The 22,799-nt window shown below is 46.2% G+C and overlaps 2 protein-coding genes across 3 annotated transcripts in view; one reads left to right on the top strand and one right to left on the bottom strand.

The window, feature by feature from the left end:
- The window catches only part of strada (STE20 related adaptor alpha), a 98,407-nt gene extending 77,712 nt beyond the window's left edge, over positions 1-20,695 (bottom strand). The window contains exon 1 of the mRNA XM_078222938.1: positions 20,667-20,695. The gene's annotated coding sequence lies outside the window, so the exon portion shown is untranslated. The remainder of the gene's footprint in view (positions 1-20,666) is intronic.
- Positions 20,696-21,078: 383 nt separating this feature from the next.
- The window catches only part of ddx42 (DEAD (Asp-Glu-Ala-Asp) box helicase 42), a 78,242-nt gene continuing 76,521 nt past the window's right edge, over positions 21,079-22,799 (top strand). Inside the window, exon 1 of one of the 2 annotated variants that reach the window (XM_078223707.1) lies at positions 21,079-21,313. The gene's annotated coding sequence lies outside the window, so the exon portion shown is untranslated. The remainder of the gene's footprint in view (positions 21,314-22,799) is intronic. The other variant, XM_078223708.1, reaches the window with a different exon arrangement.

Below are 22,799 nucleotides of genomic sequence, written 5' to 3' on the forward strand. Positions count from 1 at the left end.
ATGCTCTTCTTCTCAGAGGGCTTGGCTGAGATCGCAAATGAGTGCTTTGCAATTGTCTTCACCAATGAAGAGGATGTTGACAATACAGCAGTAAAGCTGGTGTTAGCAATACTGGATGAGAGATACATTGAGTAGGTGAACTTCAAAGGTTGGCAGTACTCGAAGTAAATGTCACCCAGTCCAGATTGTTAACAGTACCTTAAATAAGTGTTTAATTGTATTCTGATGATGGGCATTAACTCGGGATTCATTTGTGCTCCTATATATAGCAGTGGTTATTTAGAAGTATATGTTTTGATGTATATCTCTGCAAATAAAAGCTTACAAAGTATGTAAAGGGTTGGCTCTAGTTCAATCCTGCAGCAACTTGCTTTCTGGAATAAGACACCTGATGCATCCTATGCTGCAGTGGCTGTAATGGAGTAAATTGCAGAGGTTCAGGCCACAATCTTCTCATCCTCTTCGATGTAGAGGTTGTGCAAAAGAGGACAGCATAAGTTAAACCACCATTTTAGAAAAAGGGAGAAAAGTCAAGCTATAAAGGTCTTTTTGTAAAAATGGCTGGATTTGGATCACAAGGAACAGTTTTAAAGTTCACAGATGATAAGCTCTTGAAATAAAGAAGATGGTTGTGGTAGTAGGTCAACCGTCTCAGTCCCAGGACATCACTGCAGGGGTTCCTCAGGAATGTGTGCTCGGTCCAACCTTCTTGAGCAGCTTCATTAGTGACTTTCCTTCCATCACAAGGCCAGAAGTAATTTGCAGTTTACTTGTTTTGCCTGAAATAGTACAAAATCAGAAGTAGCGATGTTCACTGATGATTGTATGGTGTTCAGCACCATTTGGAACTCCTCAGTTAGGAACATAGGAGGCCCTTCAGCTCCTCGAGCCCGCTCTGCCATTCAGTAAGATCATGGTTGATCTGTAGCCTAACTCCAAGTTCGTGCCCTAAACACATATCCCTTGATACCCTGCTCAATAAAAGATTGTCCATCTCAGACTTAAACCTAACAATTGAACCAGCATTCACCACCGTTTGAGGAAGAGAGTTCAAAGCCTCCACCACTCTCTGCGTGTAGAAGTATATTCTAAAATCTCTCCTGAACTGCTTGGGATCTTTTGAGAAAAGTAGCTCTCTGTCTCTTTCTTTCTTTCTCTGGAAATGGAAGACTGGAACCTGCCAGAAAATATGTTTTTTCTCTGAAGTTCTGCTGCTGGAAGTTAGATCTTTCTCTGGAGGATGCTGCATGGGAGTCAGAAGGCAGACACATCTTTCTGTATCTCTGTCCAGAGGGATTAAAAGGCTGGAAATGTAGCACCCACGTGAGCATATCTATTTTTCTGCTAACTGATTCTGAAGGGGAATGCATATCTGTGGGGATATTTCTTAAATTGGAACTATAGAGATAGCTAGCTGTTAAGAATATCTTGTCATGTTTAAAGATTTCAGTTGGTGAGTTATGCTAACTATTTTTGTTACATTTTAACTGTTGTTAAATAAAGTTTGTTTTAATAAAAGCTTTCTAGTGGGTTAATAGAATCACACCTGGAACAAAGCACCTTATGCTCGCACTTAACAAAAGCAAAAAAGGTTGGGGTCTAGGTCAACTCCACAATATACCTTGGAAGTTTCTGATCTGGTCCCTAACACCATTGACCAGAAGTTGAACTGGACTAGCCAAATAGATACTGTGGCTAGAAGAACAGGTTAGAGGCTAGGAATCCTGTGGCGAGTAATTCACCTCCTGACCCCCCACAACCTGTCCACCATCTATAAAGTCAGGAGTGTGATGGAAACTCTCAACTTGCCTAGATGAGTGCAGCTCCAACAACACAAGTTTAACACCATCCAGGACAAGTAACCTGCTTGACTGCCTCCCCATCCACCAACTTAAACATTCACTCCCTCCACCACCAATGCAGTAGCTGCCGTTTCCCATCTACAAGATGCACAGCAGCATCTTGCCAAGTCTCAGACTCTACCACCGAGATGCAGGGAGCAGATGCCACCACCTAAAAGTTCCTCTGCAAGTCATACACCATCCCAACTTGGAAATATATTACCTTTCCTGCACTGTCACTGGGTCAAAGTCATGGAGCTCTCTCCCCAACAGCTCTGTTGGTGTACCTGTATCAGATAAGACCATAAGACATAGGAGCGGAAGTAAGGCCATTCGGCCCATCGAGTCCACTCCACCATTCAATCATGGTTGATTTCAACTCCATTTACCCGCTCTCTCCCCATAGCCCTTAATTCCTCGAGAAATCAAGAATTTATCAATTTCTGTCTTGAAGACGCTCAACGTCTCGGCCTCCACAGCCCTCTGTGGCAATGAATTCCACAGACCTACCACCCTCTGGCTGAAGAAATTTCTCCTCATCTCTGTTCTAAAGTGACTCCCTTTTATTCTAAGGCTGTGCCCCCGCGTCCTAGTCTCCCCTGCTAATGGAAACAACTTCCCTACGTCCATCCTATCTAAGCCGTTCATTATCTTGTAAGTTTCTATTAGATCTCCCCTCAACCTCCTAAACTCCAATGAATATAATCCCACGATCCTCAGACGTTCATCGTATGTCAGGCCTACCATTCCTGGGATCATCCGTGTGAATCTCCGCTGGACCCGCTCCAGTGCCAGTATGTCCTTCCTGAGGTGTGGGGCCCAAAGTTGCTCACAGTACTCCAAATGGGGCCTAACCAGTGCTTTATAAAGCCTCAGAAGTACATCCCTGCATAGACAGCAACAGTTCAAGGAGGCAGTTCACCACCCCACACCTTCTCAAGGGATATTAGAGATGGGCAACAAATGACCTAACCGCAATACCCACACCCCATGGAAGGATTTTAAAAAAGCAATGGAGGGGGGAGGGGTGGGCAGGGGATAGCAGCCGGGTTCAGGATGACATTGACAACTGGTGAAACTTGCAAACAAACGGCAGATGAAATTCAACACAGATTGTGAATGAGGAGATGCAACATAAACTAAACAATACAATTTTAATGTGGGATGGAGATCAGAGTATCTCATCTCCACAAATCTTTGAAGGATACTGCACAAGACAGCTATTTACAAAGATGAATTTACAAAGATGAATTTACAAAGATGAATTCGGGGCGGCACGGTAGCACAGTGGTTAGCATTGCTGCTTCACAGCTCCAGGGTCCTGGGTTCGATTCTCGGCTCGGGTCACTGTCTGTGTGAAGTTTGCACATTCTCCTCGTGTCTGCGTGGGTTTCCTCCGGGTGCTCCGGTTTCCTCCCACAGTCCAAAGATGTGCGGGTTAGGTTGATTGGCCAGGTTAAAAATTGCCCCTTAGAATCCTAAGATGCGTAGGTTAGAGGGATTAGCGGGTAAATATGTGGGGGTAGGGCCTGGGTGGGATTGTGGTTGGTGCAGACTCGATGGGCCGAATGGCCTCCTTCTGCACTGTAGGGTTTCTATGATTTCTAATTTACAAAGATGAATTTACAAAGATGAATTTACAAAGATGAATTTACAAAGATGAATTTACAAAGATGAATTTACAAAGATGAATTTACAAAGATGCATCCTTATCTGAAGTTAATGCAAAATATTTATAACAGCGGCAGAAAACAGATGAAATTGACTGGCAGAAAAACTAAATCCAATTAGTTCTGATCCATCTGAAAGATGAACAGATTCAATCGTAGCTTCAAACAAAAATATTGTGCAGGATGATGGGAATAGCAGGGGAATGGATAACTCAAAGAGCTGGCTTGGACAAGACAGGCCAAATGAGTGCCTACTGTACTAAAATCATTCTATGATTCAATGCAATCAAACATACCGAGGGCAGATACAACTCAGGGTTAAATACAGAGTAAAGCTCCCTCTAGTCTACATTATCCCATCAAACACTCCCAGGACTACTACAGCACGGGGTTAGATACAGAGTAAAGCTCCCTTTACACTGTCCCCATCAAACACTCGTGTCTCACTAACAAAACCATGTTGCCTCTCACTAATAAATCAACTTATTTCCAAGTGGAAGTGAATCCTGTCTCCAAGAATCCTCTCCAATAATTTCCCTACCACTGACATCAGGCTCCCGGCCTGTAATTACCTGGATTATCCTTGCTACCCTTCTTAAACAAATTGACTGAAGATGGTTACAGATGCTTCAGCCTTGTCTTTTACTCTTGCAAGCTGGCTGCAACATTGTTGAGGGTGGGAATGTTCTTGGAGCCCCCTTCTTTTGTTAGTTGTGTCCTAACATTCACATTGGATTTGGCACTGTTGCATATACAGTGACCGTGTTTCGAAATATGCAAACACCTGTATGTGGAGACATATTTTGCATTTTGATTTGGATCCTGGTGTCTTTGAGCCAGAATTGGATACTTTTGTGATGCTGCTTATGCTGTTAAATCTGCTTTCCATATCGCTGCAGTAATTGGTGAGCAAAACTCCTGACATGAGAAACTGGTCTTCACAGCCTGATCTCCTGTAGACACTCCCGGAGTGCAGGGGTCGGGGCTGAAATCAAATTGCAGTTTGTGGGATTGTACTGTGTACACTGCCCATGTTTCCTGATAGAACAACCATGACTACTCAAAATATAAGCTATTGACTCTGGAACACTTTGGGATGCCCAGGGGACGGAAAGTGTTCTGTATAAATGTCTGATTAATCTTTCTCCTAAAGAGCAGAGTGCAAACAGCTTTGTGTAGACAGTGTTATGTGTTCTATAACATTCCTTCAACTCAAATGTTCTCACAAAAATGCTTTTTCATGTTATTTCTCCAAATCGTGCAGCATTTGGCAAATTACCAAGAAATATCAGATATTATAGGGTTGAGTTGTTCAAAGTTCTGTACCTAATTCCTTTTTACTGATGGTGCTCTGCACAATGCGTCACAACCTCATTCAAGGAAATGTACGGCTCACTGATTGCAAGTCCAACACCAGACCAATCATCAGCAGCAAGTTTGCTTTGGTGCAGGGTAATCTTGATTGACATTTCTATTGTGCAAGAAAATGTTGTCTCCTACACACAGGCAGTATTTTGAGAATACAGTAAGCCAGTCTATCACTTCACTGTGGAGCAGGCTTAATGGAACATAGGATGTAGGAACTGTAACAACTGAGGTGCATTGTCAAAGGAAAGCATATCATTGCACTGCCTACTTTTATTGGTTTTTGTTTATTAACTTTACCCAATATTGGTGGATGCATTTGTGTGTCAAGGTCGATTCCTTGAAAAACAGGAAGTTGTGGATATGATTGTTGTGTGCGGATTTCCTTCGCTGACCTCTTTTGGTCTTTGTGGTTATTAAAAAAAAGAGCAGATATCCATGTCTCACTAACTTGATCGAGTTTTTCGAGCAAGTGACGAAGATGATTGAGGATAGGGCAGTGGATGTTGTCTACATGGACTTCAGTAAGGCCTTTGACAAGGTCCCTCATGGTAGACTGGTGCAGAAGGTGAAGTCTCATGGGATCAGACGTGAGCTGACAAGGTGGATACAGAACTGGCTCAGTCATAGAAGTCAGAGGGTAGCAGTGGAAGGGTGCGTTTCTGAATGGAGGGCTGTGACAAGTGGCGTTCCTCAGGGATCAGTGCTGGGGACCTTTGCTGTTTGTAATATATATATATAGATGATTTGGAGGAAAATGTAACTGGTTTGATTAGTAAGTTTGCGGACAACACAAAGTTTGGTAGAATTGCGGATCGCGATGAGGACCGTCATAGGATACAGCAGGACATAGATCGGTTGGAGGCTTGGGCGGAGAGATGGCAGATGGAGTTTAATCCAGACAAATGTGGGGCAATGCATTTTGGAAGGTCTAATACAGATGGGAAATATACAGTAAATAGCAGAACCCTATTGATAGGCAAAGGGATCTGGGTGTACAGGTACACAGGTCACTGAAAGTGGCAATGCTGGTGGAGAAGGTAGTCAAGAAAGCATATGGCATGCTTACCTTCATCAGCCAGGGCACTGAATTTAAAAATTGGCAAGTCATGTTGCAGCTTTATAGAGCCTTGGTTAGGCCACACTTGGAATATAATGTTCAATTCTGGTTGCCACACTACCAGAAGGAATTGGAGAGGGTACAGAAAAGATTTACTAAGATGTTGCCTGGTATTAGGGCATTAGCTATGAGGAGAGGTTGGAGAAACTTGATTTGTTCTCACAGGAACGACGGAGGTTGAGGGGCAATCTGACAGAAGTCTACAAGATTATGAGTGGCATGGACAGAGTGGATAGTCAGAAGTATTTTCCCAGGGTGGAACAGTCAAGTACTAGGGGGCATAGGTTTAAAGGAGATGTACGAGGCAAGTTTTTTTTACACAGAGGGTGGTGGGTGCGGAAGCAGATATGATAGTGACTTTTAAGGGGCGTCTTGACAAATACATGAATAGGATGGGAATAGAGGGATATGGTCCCCGGAAGGGTAGGGGGTTTTAGTTCAGTTGGACAGCATGGTCGGTGCAGGCTTGGAAGGCCGAAGAGCCTGTTCCTGTGCTGCAATTTTCTTCGTTCTTTGATTCACTCCACATGAAACTGTTCAGGGCACAGGATATGACAACAGCTCCAACAACTTACATTGCTAAGACTTGTGTTCCAGATCTAGTCCAAAGTCTAGCCAAGATGTTCAAGTACAGCTACACTATTAGCACCAAATTGCCCAGCTATGTCCTCTCCACAAAACAAATGCAACCAGACCAGTCAACTCCCAGACATCGTGACTGAAGTCACCATCGACAAGCACTACCACTTACTCAAGAATAACCTGATCATCGATGCACAGTCTGAGTTTCAGCAAGGTGATTTAGCTTCAAGCCTCATTATAGCCTTGGTCCAATCACAGACAAAAGAGCTGAATCCTAGCGGGGAGGCAAGAGTGACTGTTCAAGGCAGCATTTGACAGTATGGTCCAAGCAGCCTATTAAAACAAGTGGAAGGACTTATTGAGAGAGTAATTAGCAAAACATCTGGGATCTTGGACTTCATAATTAGAGGCATTGAGTACAAAAGCGTTATGTTGCACTTGTATACATTTCTGATTAGAGGCCACAACTAGAGAATTGTGTCCAGTTCTGATCACCACACTTCAAAGATATAAGGGTTCTTGAGAGGGTGCAAAGGAGATTGACAAGAATGGTTTCAGGGATGAGGGATTTTAGCTACAAAGTTAGGCCAAAGAAGCTGGGTTGTTCTGCTTGGAGCACAGGAGATTGAGAGGAGATTGATAGAAATGTACAAGATTATAACAGGTTTAGCTAAGATACACAAAGGAAAACTGATCCTAAGGGCCAGAATACACACATTTATGGAAAATGGACAGGCACTTGAAGGAGAAACTTTTGGGGCTAGGAGGATAGAGCGGGGAATGGGAATGACTGGACTGTTCAACAGAGACCGACATTGACTCAATGGGTCCAATGGTTTCCTTCTGTGCCATTATGACTCTATGAGGAGTCAATGGAGATTGCAGGTCTCCACTGATTGGAATCATACCTAGCACAAATGGAAATGGTTGTGATGGTTGAAGGTTAATCACAGTCTCAGGAAAACCATTTATCATTAATATGACTGCACATAATTGTTGAGTCATGTTTCAAAACTCAAAACGAATTAGTCAAATATTATACAATATAGCTGGCAGGGGAGATGATGTGTTGCAGCTGTAGCATGTGGGTGCTGGTGGACACCAATGGGGTCCGCAACAACAACTGCAGTGAGTGCAGCTTGAGGAACTCTGTCTCAGAGTTGATGAGCTGGAGTCTGAGTTTCAGCCACTAGGATGTTTCAGGGAAGGGAAAACTTACCTGGACATTTTGGTCCTGGAGGCAGTCACATCCCTTTGGGCTAAATACTACAGATCAGAGGCAGAAGAATGTTACCCTATGTCACACAGGTGTGGAGATCAGAAGGTATCACTGAGGGAGCATTAATCTTTGCAATCATCCAATAGCTTTGAGGCTCTTGCAGCAGCCTGTGTGGATGAGAGCAGGACTGCAGGGAGGATGAACAATCACTGCACCACGAAATAAAAATTAATGTAGTAGTAGGGGATAGACACCGTCCTCTGCAGCCAAGAGCGCGGGTTTCAAAGGATAGGGTGTGAAGGATAATGACACCTTCTTGGCGTTAGCTAGCAAGAAACTTGTATGGGAGAAGGATCCAGTTGTGGTCCATGCGGGTAACAACGACATAGGTAGGACAAAGAAAGCGGTTCTGCTGAGAATGAGCAGCTTGGGTTACATGTTTCAAAAAATCTATAAAAGTTAAAATCACTGGATCACTACTCAAGCCATGAGCAAATTGGCATAGGATAAATAAGATCAGAAAGTTGAATGCGTGGCTCAAAGTTCAATATGGGAGAAATGGGTTTCAATTCATGGGGTACTGGCACCAGTACTGGGGAAAAGTGGGAGCTGTACCATTGGGACAGCTTTAGGTGAACCATGTAGGGATCAGTGTTCTGGTAAATCAAATAACTAGGACTGTAGTAGATGTCTTGCTACATTATTGGTGAGATCACACCCAGAATACTACATGTAATTTTTGGACTTCACATTTGAAGACAGATATACTTGCAACAAAAAACATTTACTATGCCAATTCCTGGAAAGGTTGAACAGGCTGGTTCTACACTCCAAGTTTAGAAGAATGAAAGTTATTTTATTAGAACAAGGGGCCTTGACAGGGTAGAAGCCAAGAGGATTTTGCTCCTCAAGGGCAAGTCAAGAACTAGGAAACAATTTCAGAATAAGGAGTCATTCATTTAAGATGGAAATGAGGAATTTCTTCTCAGAGGGTCATATTCTTTGGAATGCTCCATTCCAGACAGCGGTGGAGGCTGGGTTATTGAATATATTCAGCACTGAATTAGACAGCGTTTTGATCTATAAGGGAGGCAAGAGAGCGGGCAGGAAAGCAAGGCCATGAACAGATCTGCAACAACCTTACTGATTGATGGAGCAGACACGGTGGACTGAATGGCCCATACTGTAGCCATTTCCTATGTTATATTTGCTGTAGGAGCTCCAAAGGGATCAACCTAGATCCTAGGCACAACCATCTTCAGTTGCTTCATCAACGATCTTCTCTCGATCAGAAAGGTCAGAAGTGGGGATGTTTGTTGATAATTGCAGTGTTCTGTTTCCTTCATACCATACCTAAAGTCATTAATATTAAAGATTTCGCACTGGAGAAATTAATGTCACTAAAAGTTGATAAATCCCCTGGGCCTGTCACCAAGGATTCTAAAGGAGGCGGTTGCAGAGTTGAGGATGCATTGGTTTTGATCTTTGAAACTTCCCTAGATTCTGGAATAGTCCAAGCAATTAGAGGTTAGCAAACACTGTTATTCAAAAGGAGGGAGATAATAAACAGGGACCACAGGCCAGTTAGCCTGATATCAGTTGTTGGAAACAATGCTCGAGTCCATTATTGAGGAAATGGTAACAAATGCTAAAAAAATTCAGTATGTTGCATAGAATCATATAGCGCAGAAGAGGCCCTTTGGCTCATTGAGTCAGCACCGACATATTAGAAATACCTGAACTCCCATCTAATCCCACCTGCCAGCACTTGGACCATAGCCTGAATGTTATGGCGTGCCAAGTGTTCACCCAGGTACTTTCTAAAGGATGGGAGGTAACCCACCTCTACCACCCTCCCAGGTAGCGCATTCCAGACCATCACCACCCTCTGGGTAAAAACGTTTTTCCTCGCATCCCCCCTAAACCTCCTGCTCATCACCTTGAACCTATGTCCCCTCATGACTGACCCTTCAACTAAGGGAACAGCTGCTCCTTCGACACCCTGCCCATGTCCCTCATAATCTTGTACACCTCGATCAGGTCACCCCTCAGTCTTCTCTGCTCCAACGAAAACAACCCAAGTCCACGCAACCTTTCTTCATGACTTGAATGTCCCATCCCAGGCAGCATCCTGGTGAATCTACTCTGCACCCCCTCCAGTGCAATCACATCCTTCCGATAATGTGGCGACCAGAACTGCACACAGTACTCCAGCTGTAGCCTCACCAAAGTTCTATACAATTCCGATATGACTTCCCTGCTTTTGTAATCTATGCCTCGATTGATAAAAGCAAGTGTCCCATATGCCTTTTTCACCACCCTACTAACATAACCTGCTTTCAGAGATGTGTGGACAAATACGCCAAGGGCCCTTCGTTCCACAGAACTTCCTAGTGTCCAACCATTCATTGAGTACTTTCTTGCCAAATTACTTCTTCCAAAGTGTATCACCTCACACTTTTTAGGGTTAAATTCCACCTGCCACTTATCTGCCCATTTGACCATTTCATCTATATTTTCTTGTTGCCCAAGACACTCCAACTCACTTAACCACCCGTCCAATCCTTGCGTCACCCACAAACTTATTAATCCTATCCCCCACATAGTCATCACGGTCATTTATATAAATGACGAATAATAGGGAGCCCAACACTGATCCCTGTAGTACGCCACTGGACACTGGCTTCCAGTCACTAAAGCAGTCTTCTGTCATTTGATTAGATTAATTGTCACATGTATTAGTATACAGTGAAAAGTATTGTTTCTTGCATACTGTACAGACCAAGCATACAGTTCATAGAGAAGGAAATGAGAGAGTGCAGAATGCAGTGTTACAGTCATAGCTAGGGTGTAGAGAAAGATGAACTTAAATCAAGGTAGGTCCATTCAAAAGTCTGATGGCAGCAGGGAAGAAGCTATTCTTGAGTCGGTTGGTATGTGACCTCAGACTTTTGTATCTTTTTCCCGAAGGAAGAAGGTGGAAGAGAGAACGTTTGGGGTCCTTAATTATGCTGGCTGCTTTGCCAAGGCAGCAGGAAGTGTCGACAGTCAATGGATGGGAGACTGGTTTGAGTAATGGATTGGGCTTCGTTCACGACCCTTTGTAGTTTCTTGCGGTCTTGGGCAGAGCAGGAGCCATACCAAGCTGTGATACAACCAGAAAGAATGCTTTCTATGGCGCATCTGTAAAAGTTGGTGAGAGTCACAGTTGACATGCCAAGTTTCCTTAGTCTTCTGAGAAAGTAGAGGTGTTGGTGGGCTCTCAACTATAGTGTCAGCATTGGGGGGACCAGGACAGGTTGTTGGTGATCTGTACACCTAAAAACTTGACGCTCTCGACCATTTCTGCTTCATCCCCATTGATGTAGACGGGCATGTTCTCCACTACGCTTCCTGAAGTCAATGACAATCTCCTTTGTTTTGTTGACATTGAGGGAGAGATTGTTGTCGTACTAGTTCACCAGATTCTCCATCTCATTCCTGTACTCTGTCTCGTCATTGTTTGAGATCCGACCCACTACAGTGGCGTCATCAGCAAACTTGAAAATCGAGTTGGAGGGGAATTTGGCTGCAGTCATACGTGTATAAGGAGTATCAAATTACCCTTTATCCCACGTGAATTTACCTTCTTTACAACTCTCCCATGTGGGACCTTGTCAAAGGCTTTGCTGAAATCCATATAAACTACATCGACTATTCTGGGCAGCACGGTAGCACAGTGGTTAGCACTGCTGCTTCACAGCTCCAGGGTCCTGGGTTTGATTCCCGGCTTGGGTCACTGTGTGGAGTTTGCACATTTTCCTCGTGACTGCGTGGGTTTCCTCCGGGTGCTCCGGTTTCCTCCCACAGTCCAAAGATGTGCGGGTTAGGTTGATTGGCGATGCTAAAAATTGCCCTTAGTGTCCTGAGATGCGTAGGTTAGAGGGATTAGCGGGTAAAATATGTGGGGATATGGGAGTAGGGCCTGGGTGGGATTGTGGTCAGTGCAGACTCGATGGGCCAAAGGGCCTCTTTCGGCATTGTAGGGTTTCTATGATTTCTATGACTCATCTACACACCTGGGCACCTCCTCAAAAAATTCAATCAAATTTGTGAGGCATGACCTTCCTCTGACCAAGCCATGCTGACTATCCCTGATCAAGTTTTGCCTCTCCAAGTGGAGATAGATGTTCTCCTTCACAAGTTTCTCCAATTATTTCCCTACCACTGACATGAGACTCACTGGTCTGTATAAGACCATAAGACATAGGAGCAGAATTAGGCCACTCGGCCCATCGAGTCTGCTCCGCCATTCAATCACGGCTGATAATTTTCTCATCCCCATTCTCCTGTCTTTTCCTCATAATCCCTGATCCCCTTATTAATCAAGAACCTATCTATCTCTGTCTTAAAGACACTCAATGACCTGGCCTCCACAGCCTTCTGCGGCAAAGAGTTCCACAGATTCACCACTCTCTGGCTGAAGAAATTCCTCTTCATCTCTGTTTTAAAGGATCGTCCCTTTAGCCTGAGGTTGTGCCCTCTGGTTCTAGTTTTTCCTACTAGAGGAAACATCCTCTCCGCGTCCACTCTATCAGGCCTCGCAGTATCCTGCAAGTTTCAATAAGATCCCCCCTCATCCTTCTAAACCCCAACGAGTACAGACCCAGAGTCCTCAACTGGGATCATTCTTGTGAAACTCCTCTGGACCCTTTCCAAGACAGCACATCCTTCCTTAGATACGGGGCCCAAAACTGCGCACAATACTCCAAATGGGGTCTGACCAGAGCCTTATACAGCCTCAGAAGTACGTCCCTGCTCGTGTATTCTAGCCCTCTCAACATGAATGCTAACATTGCATTTGCCTTCCTAACTGTCGACTGAACCTGCATGTTAACCTTAAGAGAATCTTGAACAATGACTCCCAAGTCCCTTTGTGTTTCCTAAGCATTTTCCCATTAGTTCCCTGGTTTATCTCTACAACCCTTCTTAAATAGCGGAACAACATTAGCTGTTCTCCAGTCGTCTGGCATCTCTCGTGATGTGGAGATGCTGGCGCTGGACTGGGGTAAACACAGTAAGAAGTCTCACAACACCAGGCTAAAGTCCAACAGGTTTATTTGGTAGCACAATCCACTAGCTTTCGGAGCGCTGCCCCTTCATCAGGTGAGTGGGTATTCACAAACAGGGCATATAAAGACACAAACTCAATTTACAAAATAATGGTTGGAATGCGAGTCTTTACAGGTAATCAAGTCTTAAAGGTACAGACAATGTGAGTGGAGAGAGGGTTAAGCACAGGTTAAAGAGATGTGTATTGTCTCCAGCCAGGTTAGTGAGATTTTGCAAGCCCAGGTAAGCCATGGGGGTTACAGATAGTGTGACATGAACCCAAGATCCCGGTTGAGGCCATCCTCATGCGGAACTTGGCTATCAGTCTCTGCTCAGCGACTCTGCGTTGTCATGTGTCGTGAAGGCCGCCTTGGAGAACGCTTACCCGAAGATCAGAGGCCGAATGCCCGTGACCGCTGAAGTGTTTTCCCAACAGGAAGAGAACACCCTTGCCTGGTGATTGTCAAGCGGTGTTCATTCATCCGTTTTCGTAGCGTCTGCATGGTCTCCCCAATGTACCATGCCTCGGGACATCCTTTCCTGCAGCGTATCAGGTAGACAACGTTGGCTGAGTTGCAAGGGTACGTACCATGTACTTGGTGGATGGTGTTCTCACGTGAGATGATGGCATCCGTGTCGATGATTCGGCACGTCTTGCAGAGGTTGCTGTGGCAGGGTTGTGTGGTGTCGAGATAATACACATCTCTTTAACCTGTGCTTAACCCTCTCTCCACTCACATTATCTGTTCCTTTAAAACTTGATTACCTGTAAAGACTCGCATTCCAACCATTACTTTGTAAATTGAGTTTGTGTCTTTATATGCCCTTTTTGTGAACTGAACTCGCACTCACCTGATGAAGGGGCAGCGCTCCAAAAGCTAGTGGCTTGTGCTACCAAATAAACCTGTTGGACTTTAACCTGGTGTTGTGAGACTTCTTACTGTGATCTCCCCTGTCACGGGCATTCGGCCTCTGATATTCGGGTAAGCGTTCTCCAAGGCGGCCTTCGCGACACACGACAGCGCAGAGTCGCTGAGCAGAAACTGATAGCCAAGTTCCGCACACACGCGGACGGCCTCAACCGGGATATTGGGTTCATGTCACACTATTTGTAACGCCCACAGTTGCGTGGACCTGCAGAGTTTCACTGGCTGTCTTGTCTGGAGACAATACACATCTTTTTAGCCTGTCTTGATGCTCTCTCCACTCCCATTGTTTTGTTTCTTAAAGACTTGATTAGTTGTAAGTATTCGCATTCCAACCATTATTCATGTAAATTGAGTCTGTGTCTTTATAAACTCTGTTTGTGAACAGAATTCCCACTCACCTGAAGAAGGGGCTTAGAGCTTCGAAAGCTTGTGTGGCTTTTGCTACCAAATAAACCTGTTGGACTTTAACCTGGTGTTGTTAAACTTCTTACTGTGTTTACCCCAGTCCAACGCCGGCATCTCCACATCTCCCCTGTGACCAGAGAGGAATTGAAAATTTGGGTCAGAGCCACTGCAATCTCCTCCCTTGCCTTCCACAGCAGCCTAGCACACAATTCATCTCGACCTGGAGATTTACCCACTTTTAAGGCTCCAATACCACTGATACCTTGTCCTTCCCTATATCCATTTGCTCAAGAACTTCACAGTCTCCCCGAATTCCACACCATCGCCCTCATTCTCTTGGGTGAAGATGGATATGAAGTCTTCATTCAACACTCTACCAATGTCCTCTGGCTCCACCCACAGACTGCTTCCTTGTCCCTAATGGGCCGTACTCTTTCCCTGGTTATCCTCTTCCCATTGATATACTTATAGAATATCTTGGGACTTTCCCTACTTTTACCAGCCAGAGCTTTCTCATATCCCCTCTTTACTTTCCTAATTGCTTACTTAAGCTCCACCCTACACTTTCTATACCTCACTAATGCCTCCATTGATTTGCTCCCCTTTGTACTTTTTAAAAGCCTTTCTTTTCCTTCACATTGTATTCAGAATATGTCTGGTCATCCATGGTTCCCTGGGCTTGTTTTTCCCCCCGATCACTCCAGAGGGAACATGCTGGGCTTGCACGCTCCCCATTTCCTTTTTGAATGCCCCCCACTGCTCTTCTGTAGATTTTCCCATTAGTAGCTGTTCCCAGTTTCCTTTGGCCAGATCCTGCCTTATTTTACTAAAATCCGCTCTCCCCCAATGCAAAACCTTTTTTTGCAGCTTGTCTATTTCCTTGTTCATAAATTTAAATTGTACCATGTTGTGATCGTTATCACTAAAGTGCTCCCCCACCACCACCTCAACCACCTGTCTGGCTTCATTCCCCAGAATCAGGTCCAACACAGCTCTCTCCCTTGTTGGACCCTCCACATATTGATTTAAAAAGTTCTCTTGTACACATTTCAAGAAATCTACTTGATCCAAGTCCTTAACACTATGTATATCCCAGTTCATGTTGGAAAAGTTGAAATCACCTGATGTAATAACCATTTTATTGTTTTTACACACCTTCACAAACTGAGCACATGTTTAGGCAGAGTCAACATGGTTTTATGAAAGGGAAGGTGCATTTCACAAATCTAAGGGTGTGACTCATAGGTTAGGTATGGGACAACCAGCGGATGTAGGGGATTTTCAGAATGCATTTAATAAGTTAACATGTGAAATAAGCACTAATTGAGGATTAGTTGAACAGAAAATGGAGTAGAAATAAAATCGTAAATTCCAGGTTGGCAAACTGTTACTAGTTGAGTGCCAAAGGGACCAATGCTGAGAGTTCTTAGCTGTTGACAATCAACATTAATGACTTGGGTGAAGCAACCAAGCACAATATAATCAAGTTTGCTGACAAGACAAACACAGGTGGGAAAGTAAAGTGTGAAGAGGACACAAAGTGTAAAGGGATGTTTCAGGCTAGGTAAGTGGGCAAGACATTTTTAGATAGTGTAATTTGGAGACATGAGTGATTATTTGCTTTGGCAAGAATAGAAAAGCAGAAAACTTTTCAAATTGCGAGAAATTGTTAAATGTTCCAGTGTTCAGAAGGTTTTGGGTTTATTTGTAAATGAAACAAAGTTAACGTAGCTACAATAAGTAATTAGGAAGGCAAATGTAACTTGGCCTTTATTACAAGCAGGTTAAAGTACAAGAGGAAGGAAGTTTTGCTGCAATTGTACGGAACTTTGGGTGGAAATACGCCTGTGAATAGTTTTGGCCGCCACAATGAAGGAGGGATATATTTTCCTTACAGGGGGTTCAACAAAGTTCACCAGATTGACCCCTGGAAAGTGACATACAAGGAGAGATTGAATCAAATCAGTATATCATCTAAGTTTTCAATTAGATCATCAGTAAGATGATCTAATTGAGGGATTTGCCAAGAAAGATGCTAAAAGGCTGTTTCTCCTGGTTGAAAAATCTAGAACATGGGGACATAGGGTAAGGCGACGGCCATTTAGGACCGAGATGAGGAGAAATATTGGTTGAGAATACTTGGCATTTTCTACCCCAGAGACTTGTGCATGCTCAGTTATATAAGACCGGGATCAACACATTTTTAGACTCCTAAGAGAATCAAGTGATATGGTGATTGAACAGGCATATAGGCTGCTCTTATTTCTTATGTTCGTACTCAATTCCTGAGATAAGTAAACAGTTTGTGCCAGCAAGCAACAACATGTGGACAAAAATCAGGCTTGGGATGATAAGTGGCAAGCAACAGTGGACATCTGTAACAAGAGAGTCTAATCACCTCCACTTGACATTCAGCTATTACCAGCATTTACTTGTCCACCACAACATCTTGGCATATTGCGTTGACCAGAAACTTAACTGGATCAACCACATAACAGCTAAGAGAGCAGGTCTGAGGCTGGGAATTCCATGGTGACCGAGTCACCTTCTAACCCCCTCAAACCTCTTCACCATCTGCAAGGTACCAATCAAACCCGAGACAGAATATCTTGGATATTCAGTGCAGACGTTTTATTCCAAACAGACTTCTTAAACTACACCTGCACTAGTGAATATGGTCCATTCCTCAGTATGGACATCCCACACAGAAAAACAAACAGGGATGTTCTTTTCCACATTCCGTACATTATATTCTGGGCTAAAATGAAAAGTAAACTGTTTTTTTTGTGTCACATCGGTTCAGCAGCAACATTCTTTCCAGGGAGGTTGCGGGTTCAAGCCCATTCCAGAATTTGAACACAATTCATCTGACACTGGAGTGTAATACTCAGAGCACGTCTCATTGTCAGAGATATTATCATTCAGTTAAAGTGTTGTGCTGCAGCCCAATCTGTCTATTCAAGTGTAAATAAACTATTCAAAACCAGCAAGATCCCTCCTGCAGTCCTCATTAAACATTAATTCCTTAATCAACACCAAGCAACAACAATTCATGCATCATTCAACACATTTTTTCTTTGTGGGACGTTTCCATATACAAAGTGGCTTCTACAATTGACGACACTTGAAAAGCAATTAAACAGTAATAAGACACTTTGGGATGTGATGTATTATCTGAACACAAGTTTTTTTCTTTTATTTAATTGAGACTGTATGGGGTTAAATCACAACATATAAACCTAGACTAATAATTAACTACAGTACTGAGGGAGAGCTTTATTACCCTCAAGTTATAAAATCAATCCCACAGGACAAAGAACAAAGAACAGTACAGCACAGGAAACAGGCCCTTCGGCCCTCCAAGCCTGTGCCGCTCCTTGGTCCAACTAGACCAATCGTTTGTATCCCTCCATTCCCAGGCTGCTCATGTGACTATCCAGGTAAGTCTTAAACGATGTCAGCGTGCCTGCCTCCACCACCCTACTTGGCAGCGCATTCCAGGCCCCCACAACCCTCTGTGTAAAAAACGTCCCTCTGATATCTGAGTTATACTTCGCCCCTCTCAGCTTGAGCCCGTGACCCCTCGTGATCGTCACCTCCGACCTGAGAAAAAGCTTCCCACTGTTTACCCTATCTATACCCTTCATAATCTTGTACACCTCTATTAGATCTCCCCTCATTCTCCGTCTTTCCAAGGAGAACAACCCCAGTCTATCCAATCTCTCCTCATAGCTAAGACCCTCCATACCAGGCAACATCCTGGTAAACCTTCTCTGCACTCTCTCTAACGCCTCCACGTCCTTCTGGTAGTGCGGCGACCAGAACTGGACGCAGTACTCCAAATGTGGCCCAACCAGCGTTCTATACAGCTGCATCATCAGACTCCAGCTTTTATACTCTATACCCCGTCCTATAAAGGCAAGCATACCATATGCCTTCTTCACCACCTTCTCCACCTGTGTTGCCACCTTCAAGGATTTGTGGACTTGCACACCTAGGTCCCTCTGTGTTTCTATACTCCTGATGACTCTGCCATTTATTGTATAACTCCTCCCTACATTATTTCTTCCAAAATGCATCACTTCGCATTTATCCGGATTAAACTCCATCTGCCACCTCTCCGCCCAATTTTCCAGCCTATCTATATCCTGCTGTATTGCCCGACAATGCTCTTCGCTATCCGCAAGTCCAGCCATCTTCGTGTCATCCGCAAACTTGCTGATTACACCAGTTACACCTTCTTCCAAATCATTTATATATATCACAAATAGCAGAGGTCCCAGTACAGAGCCCTGCGGAACACCACTGGTCACAGACCTCCAGCCGGACTATTGGATGAAAGACAGACTGTTCCCCCTGTGGGAGCTTCGTGCGCACAAACTGACTACCATATTTTCAACAATACAAGAGAGTACTTCAGAAGTACTTTTGTTGGCTGCAATGTACTTTGGGATGCATTGTGGTCACAAAAGGTGTTATAGAAATGTATTTTTTCTTTTAACAATTTCCATATGGTACCACAACACACAATAACTGGTCAAAGCTAAAATATTGCGGACACTGGAATCTGAAACAAAAACAGAAAATGCTGGAAAATCTGACAGCATCTGTGGAGAGAGTGCCAACATTTCGAGTCTGGATGACCCTTCTTTAACTGGTCAATTGTGTCATTGCTGTTGGCACCTTGTGTACAAATTGCACGTTATGTTCTCTATAAACTCCAGAGAAAGTATTTCAACAGTAATTAATTCACCATGAAACATTTCAGAACATGCTGGACATGTGAAAATTTAACATCACACAATTCCAAATGTCAAACAGTGTAGTCACAGGTGTAATATGAAAAATATAACAATCAATTTGCACAGAGTAAGATCCCACATTGGACAACAACTAGCTTATGTTTAAATGACTAATATGACCCAGGGCACCTCTGCTCTTCCCTGAAAGAGTACGTACAGGATCATTCCCATTCACCTGAGAGATACAACCAGGTTTCCAAGCTCATCAGAAAGCAGGCACCTGTGACAGTGCGGCACTCCCCAGGGGCCCACCCTCTGACAGTGCCACACCCCCTCGGCACCAACCCTCTGACAATGCGGCACTACCTCGGCGCCAACCCTCTGACAGTGCGGCGCTCCCTCGGCCCTGACCCTGACAGTGCCGCACTCCCTCAGCACTGACCCTCCGACAGTGCCGCACTCCCTCAGTACTGACCCTAACACAGTGCGGCACTCCCTCAGTGCTGACCCTAACACAGTGCAGCACTCCCTCAGTACTGACCCTCCGACAGTGCAGCATTCCCTCAGCACTGACCCTCCGACAGTGCAGCACTCCCTCAGCACTGACCCTCTGACAGTGCCACACTCCCTCAGTACTGACCCTCTGACAGTGCAGCACTCCCTCAGCACTGACCTTCCGACAGTGCAGCACTCCCTCAGCACCGACCCTCTGACAGTGCAGCGCTCCCTCAGCACTGACCCTCCGACAGTGCGGCACTCCCTCAGTACTGACCCTCTGACAGTGCAGCACTCCCTCAGTACTGACCCTCTGACAGTGCGGCACTCCCTCAGTACTGACCCTCTGACAGTGCGGCACTCCCTCAGTACTGACCCTCTGATAGTGCGGCACTCCCTCAGTACTGACCCTCTGACAGTGCGGCACACCCTCAGTACTGACCCTCTGACAGTGCGGCACACCCTCAGTACTGACCCTCTGACAGTGCGGCACTCCCTCAGTACTGACCCTCTGACAGTGCGGCACTCCCTCAGTACTGACCCTCTGACAGTGCGGCACTCCCTCAGTACTGACCCTCTGACAGTGCGGCACTCCCTCAGTACTGACCCTCTGACAGTGCGGCACTCCCTCAGTACTGACCCTCTGACAGTGCGGCACTCCCCCAGCACTGACCCTCTGACAGTGCGGCACTCCCTCAGTACTGACCCTCTGACAGTGCGGCGCTCCCTCAGCACTGACCCTCTGACAGTGCGGCGCTCCCTCAGCACTGACCCTCTGACAGTGCGGCACTCCCTCAGCACTGACCCTCTGACAGTGCGGCGCTCCCTCAGCACTGACCCTCTGACAGTGCGGCGCTCCCTCAGCACTGACCCTCTGACAGTGCGGCGCTCCCTCAGCACTGACCCTCTGATAGTGCGGCACTCCCTCAGCACTGACCCTCTGACAGTGCGGCACTCCCTCAGCAATGAGACTGTCAGGTTGGGAAATGAGCAAAATGGGACCTGAATCCCTGACTCTGAGGAGAGCTGCCGGGTTGTGGGTGTCGGGCTGGCCTGCTAAATATTCCCCGCACGTCCCGAGTGCAACAGCAGCCAGGATCTGGATCTGACGCCCTTCACCCGGGAACAGCCTCGGGTGGCGCCCGCCGTTATTACCCGGTGCTCCATCCGGAGCTAATCCCACCCCACGGACAGGGACCGCACTCACCTCTTCCTCCCGCTGCCGCCTGCCGCCTCCCGCTGTCCGCACCGCCCGGCGCCGGAACTCCCGCCTCCCTCCCCATTCCTATTGGTGCTTTCCTGCTACGTGACGTGTACGACGGGGCGGGCCGAGCAGGTGCCTCTGTGTCTGATTGGTTACCGTGGATGTCACTCACAATCTCCCCGCCTTCCCATGGAGGAGGTGAAAGGTCACCATCCGCAGCTTTTCCAGTGACGTCACCACGCCTGCCTTAATTCCTTTTCTGTTTTTGATTTCGAGCCGGTGATAAACTCTTTTCCTCATCATCAATCCCTTCACCTATCCGCTCGCTTTGATTTCGCTGCTGTTAAAACAAATGCGTGAGGCCGTGTTGCCCTCTGACCCAGTGACGTCAGGCAGTTTTATTGCCAACTCCAATGTTATCAGAGTTTTTATTTCTCTCTCAGCGCGGTGATTTGGAATGTCCCACCGCCGCGCTGCGCCTTCTGACAGAAACCTCCGGAAAAATCTCCCAGAAAATAAACTGAAAGTTAGCTGGAGGGGGCAGAGGGCAGGCAGTGCGCATGCGCGGCGGGTTTGTCGGACCGGAGCGAGAGAGCGGGGAGCAGGGCGGCGCTGAGGGCCATCAACATCGTCTGTTTACCTTGGCTCAGGTAGGCCGCAGCCTGGAGCCCGGGCCCGGAACACCCCGCTCTGTCCCCGGGCCTGGATCACCCCCGCTCTGTCCCCCGGGCCTGGAACTCCGCCCCCGGGCCTGGATCACCCCCCGGGCCTGGATCACCTCCCCCCCCCCCCCCGGCTCTGTCCCCGGGCCTGGATCACCCTGCCCCAACCCCCCCCCCCCCCCCACGGGCCTGGATCACTCCCCTCCTCCCCCCCCCCTCTATCCCCGGGCCTGGATCCCCCCCACCCCCGCTCTGACCCTGGATTCCCCCCCCCCCCTCTCCTGTCCCCGGTGCAGGCCTCCATGGGGGAGGTGGGGGAGGGGAGGGGGTGCGCTGAGGGCTCAGCTTGTTTGCAGGATTGGGAAGGCCAGCAGTAGAGTCCCTCCTTTCCCAGGCTTTGCCGCTTGGCACTGTCTGTCCCCTCTGGGCACAGAGGTTGGGTTGAAATGCTGGGTGCAGGCAGCCAACACAGTGGCACTGGTCCATCTGCAAAGGGAGATGGGTTCATGTTGTGGATTGGAAACCTTTGGAGATGGAGCTCTGATGAAAAGCTTTGATTTGATTAGTTATTTTTTATTCATTTGTGGGACATGGGAGTCACTGGCTGGCCAGCATTTAGTGCCCATCCCGATGTAGCCCTTGAGAAGGTGGTGGTGAGCTGCTTTCTTGAATCGCTGCAGTCCATGTTCTGTGGGTTGATCCAGAATGCCGTTAGGGAGGAACTTCCAGGATTTTGACTCAGTGACTGCGAAGAAATGGCGATATATTTCCAAGTCAGGATGGTGAGTGGCTTGGGAGGGAACTTGAATGTGGTGGTGTTCCCATGTATATGCTGCCCTTTACCTTCTAGATGGAAGTGGTTGTGGGTTTAGAAGGTGCTGTCTAAGGATCTTTGGTGAATTGCTGCAGCGCATCCTGTAGATAGTACACACTGCTGCTCCTGAGTGTCAGTGGTGGAGGGAGTGGATGTTTGTAGATGTGGTGCCAATCAAGTGGGCTGCTTTATCCTGGATGGTGCCAAGCGTCTTGAGCATTGTTGGAGCTGCACCCATCCAGGCAAGTGAGGAGTATTCCATCACACTTCTGACTTGTGCCTTGTCGAGGGTGGATAGGCTTTGGGGAGTAAGAAGGTGAGTTACTCGCCACAATATTCCTAGCCTCTGACCTGCTCTTGTAGCCACTGTGTTTATGTGGTGAGTCCAGTTGTGTTTCTGGTCAATGGTAACCCCAAGGATGTTGACAGTGGGGGACTCAGTGATGGTAACACCATTGAATGTCAAGGGGCGGTGGTTAGACTGTCTCTGATTGGTGATGGCCATTGCCTGGCATTTGTGTGGCGTGAATGTTACTTGCCACTTGTCAGCCCAAGCTTGGATATTGTCCAGATCTTGTTGCATCTGAACATGGACAGCTTCAGTATCTGAGGAGTCCCGAATGGTGCTGAACATTGTACAATCATCGGTGAAGATTCCCA

The sequence above is a fragment of the Mustelus asterias genome, chromosome 11 (assembly GCF_964213995.1).
Source record: "Mustelus asterias chromosome 11, sMusAst1.hap1.1, whole genome shotgun sequence".
Taxonomy (NCBI): Eukaryota; Metazoa; Chordata; class Chondrichthyes; order Carcharhiniformes; family Triakidae; genus Mustelus; species Mustelus asterias.